The sequence below is a fragment of the Sesamum indicum genome, linkage group LG5 (assembly GCF_026168435.1).
Source record: "Sesamum indicum cultivar Baizhima isolate 11 linkage group LG5, ASM2616843v1, whole genome shotgun sequence".
Classification (NCBI taxonomy): domain Eukaryota; kingdom Viridiplantae; phylum Streptophyta; class Magnoliopsida; order Lamiales; family Pedaliaceae; genus Sesamum; species Sesamum indicum.
In genome coordinates, this window is record NC_142661.1 from 5,884,206 (window position 1) to 5,896,938 (window position 12,733).

Consider the following 12,733-nt stretch of genomic DNA (forward strand, 5'->3'; position numbering starts at 1 on the left):
TCAATTGCTATGTATTTTTTATTCATTTAAAAGAATGTTAAATAAATCTATGAATTCACATCCATCTTAAACATAAAAATTAGAAAAATTAATAACATAAGACATACATGGCTCACCCAATTTGAGCTACATCCAACAAATAGAATGTTTACGACATCAAAAAATGATGATGAGGAGTGTGCAAAATGACTTTCAGAAGTAATACAACTCTGGTCTAAAAAATATAAGTCTTGGACTATTACATGATACTGAAATAGAGCATGATAACTTAAAGTACCTTATTAATAAGAAAATTTAAACTATATGATAATTTACATATAAAATCTGCGATACATGAATAGTTGTGATTGTTTGAAATCCAACATTCTTATCCTATGCTACACATATTTAGAAGAGTACATAGCGTCCTTTGTGAGTACATCACAGGCAAAAGTCCATTCGATGGTTTGCTTGGCTTCTCTCTGGTGAAAATCTCTATGCTTTCCATAACTCTACTTTGTCAAATCAAATAACTCTTTTACGGTATGTTTTTGAACTGTGGATCCTGATTCGGCTTTATGTAACTCATGAATCTGCATCGTCGACTTTGTCTTAGTGGGAGAAACTTGTGTGATTGTGAATGTGGCACTGCAGAAAAAAAAAACTCGATTTGGAATGGATATTTTGTAACGGGTATGTGAAAAATCCTTCAGACTTCTGTCTTCTTACCTGCTCTCACCTACTCTCTCCTGCTTCTAGCTAGCACCTCTGTATTGGTGGAATGGGGACTCCTTAAAGTTGCCGACTGCAAAAGCCTTTGCCAAGGATTTTTTCATTAACCAAGAACGATAGATAATTCATCCATATATATCCTCAACTTAGGAATAGTGAAAAAAATCATTGTTATCATATACCTCTAGTACTCATCCAAATAGACAAACTCCCACACGTTGTAGCATTTTGTCTAATAAACAAACTAGATAAAAGCAAACCAACAACATAAATGTCTATTTGGTTGATCATTGTATTAACTTTCTTCACTCTTGATCAAGTCATCACGAATGCATAGCCACCTCCGTTCTGGTGCATCATGGCATCTATAGAATCTCCGTCCTCCATTTCCATCTATGTATAAAGTCAAAATTAGCAATACAAATAAAAAAGTTTCATAGTTATTACATGTTTACATTAGCTAAAGAAAGCAATATGCAAGACTTATGTACACGTGACTTTTCCATTTGAAAATCAGCAATGCATCATAAGCACAAAAACATTACTATGCATTAGAACTTCAAAACTAAACTATACTTGCGAATGATAATACATCAACGCAAACTAATGCAAATGCAAGAGAATAATTACATTTCCGCTATCATAATGTTATTTTACGACAAATTTCATCATTGTTTTCTTTGATCTTAGAATGCTAGGAACAAAAGTTTTACTTATATAGTAAAAAAGGGGTTAAATGCAGTTTACCCCATGTGATATGTGAAATGAACAAATATTATCTAGGGAAAAAAATTGCATTACCCCACTATTTAGATGGGGGGAGGTGGGGGGTAATTGGTTTCATTTTTCAAGACACATGGGGTAATTTGCTATTTTATTCACAACAGTTTTTTTTTTCATTTCTCATATCATGGAGGTAAATTGCATATTTCCTATTTGTGCAGCAATTTGTGCATATCGTTACAAAATCACATTAACATTAAATTCTAGCATCAAAGACGGAAATAAAGATGTTACACGAAAGTATCAACAGATGTTACCTCCAGGGGAGTTTTTGAAGCTTTGATGCATTGGCCATCGTACACAAATGCTATTACGTTGTAGTTTAATTTCTTCTGCTTACAGTAAGATGTAAATAAGTGTTGTAGTCTTTTGTCGAGCGGAAACCAGTAGTAGACCTCATCCCCCTCCTGCAATGACATAAAAATTAAGTAGTTCAAAGATAACTTGCATCAAGAATTAATTAACTACATTTGTATTACTGTGAGATATTCTGAATACGTATATCTATTATTATTAATTATTGATCTGAACTTACAAATATATAATTCATGGGTGAATAGCAATTTGCACCCTGTGATATTATAAATGAGTAAATTAGTCTTTTATAGGAAAAAAAAAAAGATAGGGAGGTAGATTGGTGTATTTTAGATTATATAAGGAGGTAAATCTAGGTCCTTCTCTAGCGATTCTTGTAAGTTTTGTGCATGCACTTGAACCCTCGTATGTGAAGGCATATAAACCTGCTCTAACCAGACACTTTATCGCTCCTCTAGCAAGGCCCTTAAGTCTTTCTTTGAGTAGGCACCCCCAAATTATTCTCTTTTGATGAAGCACACATATTTTGCTCCGTGCAAGCACACAACTTCTGTTCATAATAGATATATCTCCATTATTAACATTTTCTTTTAGTAAAATAAATCCCTACACTTGAATAGACAACCATTAAGCCTTAATCCATGGAGGCACACGAGCCTTCCTCCATAGAGACAAATAAGCCCTACTCCTACAGGAAAGACGTGCTATAATAGCTAGTATTAAAGAAAAAAAATGCCATCTACACTCACAAAAGGCAGTTAATGACACTATCGCTCCAATTTTTGAATATCGCAATTGCACCCCTAGTTAAATTAATTTAAAAATTAATTTTAATTACTCCTCTTTTTTTGTTTACAAAAGTGATTACGCATCATTTTAATACTACTACACTAACTTTTTTTATTGTGTCGATAATACCTTAAGTTTTTTTTTATTTTTTAAATGTGATTTGTTGGTTTATAGATTTTGTTCTTAATTATATATAATATATTTTGAAATATAAAAAATTATATTTATATGCACGCAAGAATAACGTGCCACGACGAATAACTAGAATAATTTAAAAGATATTGACAGCTTGTTACAATATTAATACAGATTAATAGTTCAATGAACTCAACTTCTTTTTTTCTTGGAAAAATTGTAATTTTTGTTCTATAAGAATGGAAGGTAACACTTTTGGTCCACTTAAAATTTATTCTAGCAACAAAGGACAATAATTTAAGAAAAAAAAAAGAAGCACATTGTGGACATTTGTCTCTGAAAATTTTCCCTAGTTACAGTTGCCATGCACATAATATGCACGTGACATTTTCCAATAAAATTGGTTATTTCATTGGTGAATATAAAGAAAAAGCAGTATCAACATTATGAAAAAAAGCAAATCAAAGATAGTTAATTCATCCATATCCTCAACTTAGAATAGTGAGAAAAATCATTGTTATCATATACCTCCAGTACTCATCCAAATAGACAAATTCCCACACGTTGTAGCATTTAGTCTAATAAACAAACTAGATAAAGCAAACCAACAACGTAAGTGTCTCTATGGTCTATTTGGTTGATCGTTGTATCGACTTTCTTCACTCTTGATCAAGTCATCACGAGTGCGTAGCCACCTCCGTCCTGATGCATCATGGCATCTATAGAATCTCCGTCCTCCATTTCCATCTGTGTATAAACTCAAAAGTAGCAATACAAAGAAAAAAGTTTCATAGTTATTAGATGTTTACGTTAGCAAACGCAAGCGATATGCAAGACATATGTGCACGTGGGACCTTTCGTTCCGAAAATCAGCCATGCATCATAAGTACAAAAACGTTACTATGCATTAGAACATAAAAATTAAACTATAATTGCGTATGATAATACATCAACGCAAACTAATGCAAATGCAAGAGAATAATTACATTTCCGCTATCATAATGTTATTTTTTTGGCAGATTTCATCATTGTTTCCTTTGATCTTATAATGCTAGGAACAAATATTTTACTTATACAGTAAAAAAGGGGTTAAATGCAGTTTACCCCATTGGATATGTGAAATGAACAAATATTTTCTATGAAAAAAACACTTGCAAATTCCACTATTTAGATGGGTGGGGGGTAATTGGTTTCATTTTTCAAAACACATGGGGCAATTTGCTATTTTATTTTACAACAGTTTATTTATTCATTTATTTATTTTTTCCATTTCTCGTATCACAGAGGTAAATTGCACATTTCCTATTTGTGCAGCAATTTGTGCATATCGTTACAGAATCACATTTAACATTAAATTCTAGCATCAAAGATGAAAATAAATATGTTACGCGAAAGTATCGACAGACGTTACCTCGAGGGAAGTTTTTGAAGCTTTGACGCGTTGGCCATCGTACACAAATGCTATTGCATCGTAGTTTAGTTTCTTCTGCTTACAGTAAGATGTAAATAAGTATTGTAGTTTCTTGTCGCGCGGAAACTGATAGTGGACCTCGTCCCCGTCCTGCAATGACATAAAAATTAAGTAGTTCAAAGATAACATGCATCAAGAATTAGTTAACTACATTCGTATTAATGTGGGATATTCTGAATACGTATATCTATTATTATTAATTATTTATCTAAACTTCAAAATATATAATTCATGGGTGAATAGCAATTCACACCTTGTGATATTATAAATGAGTAAATTAGTCCTTTATGAAAAAAAAAATAGGGAGGTAGATTGGTGTATTTTAGATTATATAAGGAGGTAAATCTAGGTTCTTCTCTAGCGATGCTTGTAAGTTTTGTGCATGCACTTGAACCCTCCTATGTGAAGGCATATAAACCTGCTTTGAACAGACACCTTATCGCTCCTCTAGCAAGGCCCTTAAGTTTTTCTTTGAGTAGGCCCCCCCAAATTATCCTCTTTTGATGAGGCACACATATTTTGCTCCGTGCAAGCACACAACTTCTGTTCATAATAGATATATCTCCATTATGAAAATTTTCTTTTAGAAAAATAAAGCCCTACACTTGAGTAGACAACCATTAAGGCTTAATCCATGGAGGCACACGAGCCTTCCTCCATAGAGACAGATAAGCCCTACTCCTAATGGGCTGGTTCAGAAAATTCCTGCTCCATATAGCATGAAGTAAGCTCTTCTTTCTCTAAGCATGTTTATGCCACTAATATTTTCCTATAAGAAAAAAAAGTGGCTCCTTGTTCAAGCTAGTCTCTTGCCTCTGAGAAGGTTATTCTAATAAGTTTTGAAGTTTCCATCTATTAGATTGAGGAGTACAATGATGCCCATAAAAATACACTGGCCTAAAAAGGCCCAAGTTTTCCCAAAAAAAAAAAAGAGATCTTCAAAACTCAAAAGAATGCAAAGCCGAACTGGAGCCCAAGGGGCCCAGTTCGAGTAAGAGCTTAGAATGCCTTATGAAAATTTAGTTCGGTAAAGCCCCCAAGGAGTCTAGCAGGAAATGCTTCTAAAAACATAAATTGGCCAAAAAAAACCCAAATTGGCTAAAATCCAAGAAGGCCCAGACCCAAGAAGTCCTCACAGGCCCATAAGGAAGTTTAGATACTTGAAATCCCCTAGGCAAAGTCAAAATTCATTGTACAAGGCATTCATGTCGGATCTCTAAAGGCACATATCACAAAATCAAATAAAGACGAGCAGCCCCCTCGAGGACACATGGTGCCTCCAAGCAGAAGTAACCTTAAAACCTAAAAGCTTGAACTCCGGTTAGAATAAGGTATCTCCTCCATTACTTAATGTAAAATTTTGGAAAACATTCTTATCTCTAAAAGATACATTCACCTGCAACGGACTCCAATCCCGTCCCCCCAAGAATCGGGGGTCTCCAACTTCCAACAAATAACCCTCAACCTAGTCTGGTGGAGAACTCCTAACTGTTGGGAAATTACCTCTACAAAATCTAGCAAGATTTAGCTTTATCCAACCATTTTGAGATGATGCTCCATCAAATCTATGAAAATCCTCCACCGAGTTACAGATGGATTCCATCATCTCCAATCAATTTATGATTACCTATAAATAGAGAGCCCCGAGCTACAACTTTGGTTGAAGGGAATACTTCAATTTCATATTATTATTATTAGGGAAAAGTATTATTTTAGTCCGCTAAGTATGCCTAATTTTAAGTTTAGTCCGATAACTATGTCCATTTTTTTTTAGGTTCAGTAACTTACAAAATTACTTACTTTTAGTCCACTGACAGATTTTCGGACTAGTTTACCCCTATGCAACTTTGAAAGGCAGTTTTAATCCATATTCACTCATAGGGGTAAAATTATTCGAAAATCCATCAGAGGACTAAAAGTAAGCAATTTCATAAGTTACTAGATCTAAACAAAAATAGACATAGTTATCGGACTAAAATTAAAATTAGGCATACTTAACGGACTAAAATAATACTTTTCCTTTATTATTATTGTTGTTGTTGTTGTTGTTGTTATTATTATTATTATTATTATTATATAATACTATTATTATTGCAATGTTTATCAATCTTGGTTCATGGGATTATCAACGGGAAAGATTCTTGATTTCGAGTAGATCAAGAATTACAAAAAAGAACCGAGTCGACAAACATGCCGAATCACTAGTTCTTGGTTATAAATCTTTAAAATCCCATAAAAAATATAAAAAAAATCACATTAAAATCGTTTCTTGGTTATAAATTTTCAAAAGGATTAACATCAAATCAAACTAATCTAACCATACACAAAAAGGAGAATATATATATATATATATATATATAAGTAACAATTAAAAAAAAAAAGGGCAATTTTAGAAACAATCGATTGGTCATGATTTGGTTTCTTGCCGTTGGAAGTGTCTCCTGGTCTCATTTTCTTTCAGCCTTAATTTCAGTGTGTGTGTGTGTGTGTGTGTGTTCGAACACAAACACAAATACAAATAAGAACGCCTCCTTTGATTCTCCTTTGGTTGCTGTTTGAGTTAAAGCATTGAACCACTTCTGTCTTTATACACTTTAATTTTGTGGGGGTGTGTGTGTGTGTCTCTGTGGGGGTGTGTGTGTGTGTGATTTTTAGGTTTCCTTTCTCTAAAATACAAAAAATTTACAAAAAAAATTCAAAATACCAAAAATATACAGAAAATTACAAAATGAGATGCCACTATCGTCAGCGATTTTCCCAGACTAGTCACTTATCTTCATGAAGAGTATTCGCTCCTTCACTTCGTCAACTCGGGCGAGTATAAATAACCTATCTCTGAGTTCAGCTTCGGCCGCTTTTTATTCTTTAGGCACAGGTTTCCTACTACACCAAAGTATCTGCCAGTAAGGTAGGAAGTGCTTAAGTTGATCTAGGATCGTCAAGGTTGAACACCGACCCCGGTGGACCACAAACCGAATCGTGAAGGAACGAGGGTCAAACTCTGCTTTAATTCACCTCCGGGATGCTTGTTTTTGAAGTTTTGAGCTAAATCGAGTGAGGCAACCGAACGACTAAATACAGTGTTCGGGCAAGTGACTGACTGCCGAGTTGGCCCTCTTCCTTTTGTTTTGAGATTAGGATCTTATTATGATATCATTCCTTTTTCCTTTCATTTATACTGGAACCCTTGAATTTATTAGATAGCGATTACTATCTTGAAAAAAGTATTTTCTTTCTTACCTATAGGAAATAGGAAACCCGTATAAATTTAAAATACCAAAAATATACAGGAAATTAGAAAATTTTGAAAAAGTGTTTTCAGAAATTTACAGAAAAATTTTAGAAATACAAAAAATTTACAGAAAAAATTTAAAAAATATAAAAAATTACAAAAATTTTAAAATATTTACAATTTTTGTATCAGTCTGGTCCCTCAAGCTATTTTTTGTTGAATACGTGGCTGAATTTTGACTTTTTGGAGGGTAAAATAGTTCATTTAAGTTTGATTTTACCACATAAATTTAGATAAGTTTTTTTTTACACTTTTGAAAATGCAAAAAAAAAGACTCTTTTATTTTAAGTTGAGCAATATATTATTATTATGTTTATAAGAGTCTAGAGTTTTCATTATTCGCACAAGATAATTACATCATATTCACTATATAAATATTAAAAAAATACTTTTCTTTTTAAAAAATAATTAATTTGATAGTCTTACCAATTTAAGAGACTAAACTGATACAATCAAACTTAAATTGACCATTCTATTCACCAAAAAGTCAAAATCCAACAACAATTTCGTCGAAAAATGATCAAAGGGGTCAAAACTAAACAGAATTTAAAGTTTAGGGATGCTAAAGTCAAGAAATAAACTTGTAGGACTAAAATAATTCTAAATAAAAACTCAAGATACCAAATGTAGTATTTACTGAATTAATAATTATAATTTTTGTGTTGCCTCCTTAATAAGCTCTTACGAGCTTATTAGTAACTAGATACAGTGACATGCAACATCTGAGCACATAAGTTTTAGTAATAGTTTTATTTTATTGAAGCTCATAGTTTATTCCTTTATATTAAAATTTGTCATTGTCATCAATACGTATTTTATGCAAATTAATTTTCCCAAGGAACTAGATTGATCAGTAATTAATTTTAACATGAATAGGGAAGTTGAGGGGTATTTTTGGTATTAAAATAATTCAGTGTACTGGTATCAAAACTGCCACTTTGAGTCAATAGACCCTCTTCCCTTTATAATAGTATTAGTCGTTATGGTACACGGTCTCTGCGTTCATATAATAAATAATTATTTACATTTTAAAATATATTATAAATATGAAGAAGATTATAAAGCAACACCACATTGAAGTTGAATAATTACCATTATTTTGATTTACAAATAGAAGAGGATTTGTAGGTCTAATTGGTCAAATATATTAATTAACATAATTAGGAATTAACACTAAAACATGAAAAGTTAGAAACAAATATATAAACTGAGCGGATTTGGTAAAAATTAGCATAAATTTGCTATATAGTGAGATTTGACATAATTACGAATAACTCCTCATTGTTTGAAAAATTATAAATTCCCCCTTAATATTTGATAAAATTATATAATCCTTGGATGGAGGTTTAAAATTATCAACTTTGCCCTTGATGTATTTTTATATTTTTTTCTAAAAAAATTAAATAATGGGAAAAAAAAAACATACATAGTGGATGAAATATTATCAACTTAGTCCATAAAAATTTTTAGAAAATTTTTAAAAATAACTAAAATTATAATTCAAAATTCACAAGAATATTTTAGTCAGTTTACCACAAAAATTAATTAATTGGACTAATTATTACACCAATGTTAGAATCAAAGGTTGCATGGTAATTATTCAAACAGAGAACATTACATTTATATATATTGTTATTATTATGAACTTTTTGTTTATATCGATGTATTGTAACTTAAAGAACAAAATTTATTTGCATTACTAATGTACACCATTTAATATTTCGATTGACTTTCACAAAATTAAAAAAAGTTATGAAATAACCAGAACAAAAAAAAAAAAAAGTTACGAATTGTGATTTTAATTAATACGTACATTACATTACACGAAACACATGCTAGTTATAGTTATAAATAAGTGACACCTATAATTGGTATTAATTGGTATAAATGAAAATATCTGGAATGTGTTTGATTTTGTGATAATCTTCTCCTTCACCATCCACCACTCCTACCCTCTTCACGTACTCTTCTGGCATAGATATAATTCTCAGTTCTTGGAGAGTATTAATGAATTCCAATTCATCTGGAATCATCTTCAATTTACTGCATTCTGCAATAAGTAGACTAGAGAGGTTGAGCATTGCTCCTTTCTCCACTCTCCACCCCATTAAATTCAACAACCTATGCAAAACAAGTTCCCTGAGTTGAGGAAATCCAGTTGCCCGACAAACCATCTCTCTGCCCACATATGGATTGCTCCACAAGCCAAGAACTCTTAACATGGGAAGCTTCTCTAGTATTTCCATTGGGTCTTCCTCAATCCTTGTACCCACAAGCTGCAATTCTATCACATTTTGATATAGTTGAACTTCATAAGCTGGTAATTTGCTCACTCGACAATGTGTGATTCTCAAGTAATGTAGTGAGTGATACATCACCAACCTCCTGAAAAGAGTTGAGCCATCTTCCCGATTCGTATTGACATCCATGTCCATCTTTGGCAATTTAAGAAGATGAGTGATATCATTAACCACATCACCAACCCAGATATCATCAACCATCTCCAATTCATTCAACCCTTCTAATTTCAATTTTTCGCCTCCAACCCTCTCATGATCATCTTTCATAAATAGATGCCTCAAGCGCTTCATTTTGTATATGCAATTAGGTAATCTCATTGTATTTTTCACATTCAATGTCTGCAAACAAGGTAGCTTGCATATAGATGGTGGCAATTCTTCCACACCACTATTTTCGAGACTCAATAGCTTCAACAGCTTCAATTTTTCGATTCCTTTGGGCAATTTAATATTCTCAAATGTATAACCTTCCAATACTAAGACTTTGAGAGATTTGAAAATCCCAAATGTAATGTAATTATACCAAAATGTATCTCGCCAGTCCGTTTTGAGGAATAGAAAAGATCTTATGTTCTTGTTTTCCCCAATCCTGTAACTAAGATCGTTATCCACTCCCTCCATATGGATAGCCAATCTATTTGTTTTACAAATTGAAGACTCTTCTCCTCCCATCTTTTTATCTATAACCTCCAGAAATCCTTCTTTTTTTCCTTTTGACAAGCACAAATCTCGTATCATATCATGAAGCCGGCATGACTTAAACCTATTATATACCGGCAACTCGTCTATTTCCACTTCAACCATACACCTATTTGCTAGCTCGAATAAATACCTTTCTGCCACATCTCTCAAACTTTCTCCTCTTCCCTTACCTTCGGGACAAATCATTCCTTCAGCCATCCATAGTAAATATAGTTTTTCTATATCTATTTCTTCATCTTCTTTAAAACAAGCAAAATATAAAAAACATGGTTTCAGATTGTAAGGGAGCACATTGTAACTCAAATCTAGTATTTGATTTACTCCTTTGTCATTCTCCAAACCTCTCCCATGTAGAAGGTATGAATCAAGATTTCTACACACATTTTTCCATTCTATTGATGCCTTTTCATGACGAAGAGTTCCTCCAATAACTGAAATGGGTAATGGTAAATAACCACATTTTTTTACTATTTCCCTTCCATATTCTTCCAACAACTTTATTTCAGTTGTAGGTATCTCTGAATACATAATCAATGAATGTCAGCTAATTCAAAATATTATAAAACTTGAATTTCTTATAAATATGTATAGTAATTAAAACAAATCAAAACAAGAGAATTTTGTCCTATACTTTCACCAAATAAAAACTAGAAATAAAATCTAAAAGCATAACTTTATATTGTTGAATTCATTTCTTTATATGGCTTTCTAAATGTTTGATTCCTTTTACGTTTTAAACAAATTTTGTATCAAGAAATAAATTTTAAATTGCTATTCAATAGCATTTTATACATATAGATTAACTTGAAATTTACATAAGAAAATTCAAACAATCTTGTCATCATGAAAACTATAAAAAAACATTAGACTTAACAAAATAATCTTTTTCGCTAAATATATACTATTAATGATATCTTAAGTATCATTACTCTTTTTTCTTTTGTCACTAACTAGAGAAAGAAGATTCAAAATCAATAAAATAAAGCAAGAAATTTTACAAACTAACCTTGTGAATAGTTGTTCGGGAATGCTATCTTTTGAAGGAGTTCCCATCCTTCATCTTCATCCAAACACTTGAGATTGTGGACGTATCCTCTAGAAGCAATGCCTTTGATTTCTGGTTGTGAGCAAAACTTTGCTATCTGCCTCTGCAATAGGAAAGGCACGCCTTAAGCAATTCCAGTTATCAACTTCCCAGACGTCATCCAAAACTAGGAGACATTTTCTGTCTCTTGGTAGTTGGTACAACTTTCTGACCAATGTATCTTCGTCTTGCTCTTCACTTTCATTCGGAAGAAGTTGCTTTAATAGTCGTTGGAAAGTAGTTTTGGGTTGAAATTGCTGACTTACACAAACCCAAACACGATATTTGAAGCGCCGCTCCACGGCCTCCCCATTGTAAATTTTAGTAGCAAGAGTGGTCTTTCCCAATCCTCCCATGCCACATATGGAAATCACTCCATTTCATTTGTCATCAGTTGTCAGAACTGATTCTAACTATTTAATATCCTCCTTCATTCCTAAAAATATTTTTCAATCTCATGCCCATACGTTCTTCTTGACCTATCGGTATCATCTACCAATCTTGATGAGTTGTCTCCTACACTCATAGACTCCGACTGTTTGGTGAGGTCGGACAAACGGGACTTGATATCTTTAATGTCTTCTCCGATTTGGTGCATTCTTGACCACTCGCTCAATATACAAGTGAATCTTTTGAGAACCATTTTAAGGCCTTTTCGTTTTCTTCTGGACACCACTTCAATGACATATCTTTCTAGCACATTCTCAACTTGAATGGACAAATCGCGAAGTTCAGCGATCCAATTCCGGACTGTCTGTGAAATGTACCAATCTTGCCTCCTATCAGCATCCTTCAAGAAACAGTGCATGATGTTGAGCTGCCTACGGACTTCCTCAACCTCACCGCCCACACTCGATAGAAACTTTGCTTCCTCAATCAATAAGTCCCGAAGTGTTTCAAGAGCATTTGTTGCAACAGAATCAACCATTTTACTTTGTATTTGGGTGATTTTCTGGAGAAATGTGTTGGATCAGTAGCGGCTAATTGCAAAGTGGATGGATGTTATTAATCTCTTTAATTCACCAACTGCCTTCATTTTATATATGTGCATACCAACTTCTATTCCTACTCGACACAAATTCTACGCATGCTACAAATTCTTTTCTCCTCTTATCTTTTCTTGTAAATTGGAAGTTTTAGATTCTTTCTCC

The 12,733-nt window shown here is 32.8% G+C and overlaps 1 pseudogene; it reads right to left on the reverse strand.

Annotated features, from left to right (window-relative positions):
• Nucleotides 1-1,026: 1,026 nt before the first annotated feature.
• On the reverse strand, nt 1,027-12,510 carry LOC148788057 (putative disease resistance protein At1g50180; annotated as a pseudogene).
• Between the last annotated feature and the right edge of the window lie 223 nt (nt 12,511-12,733).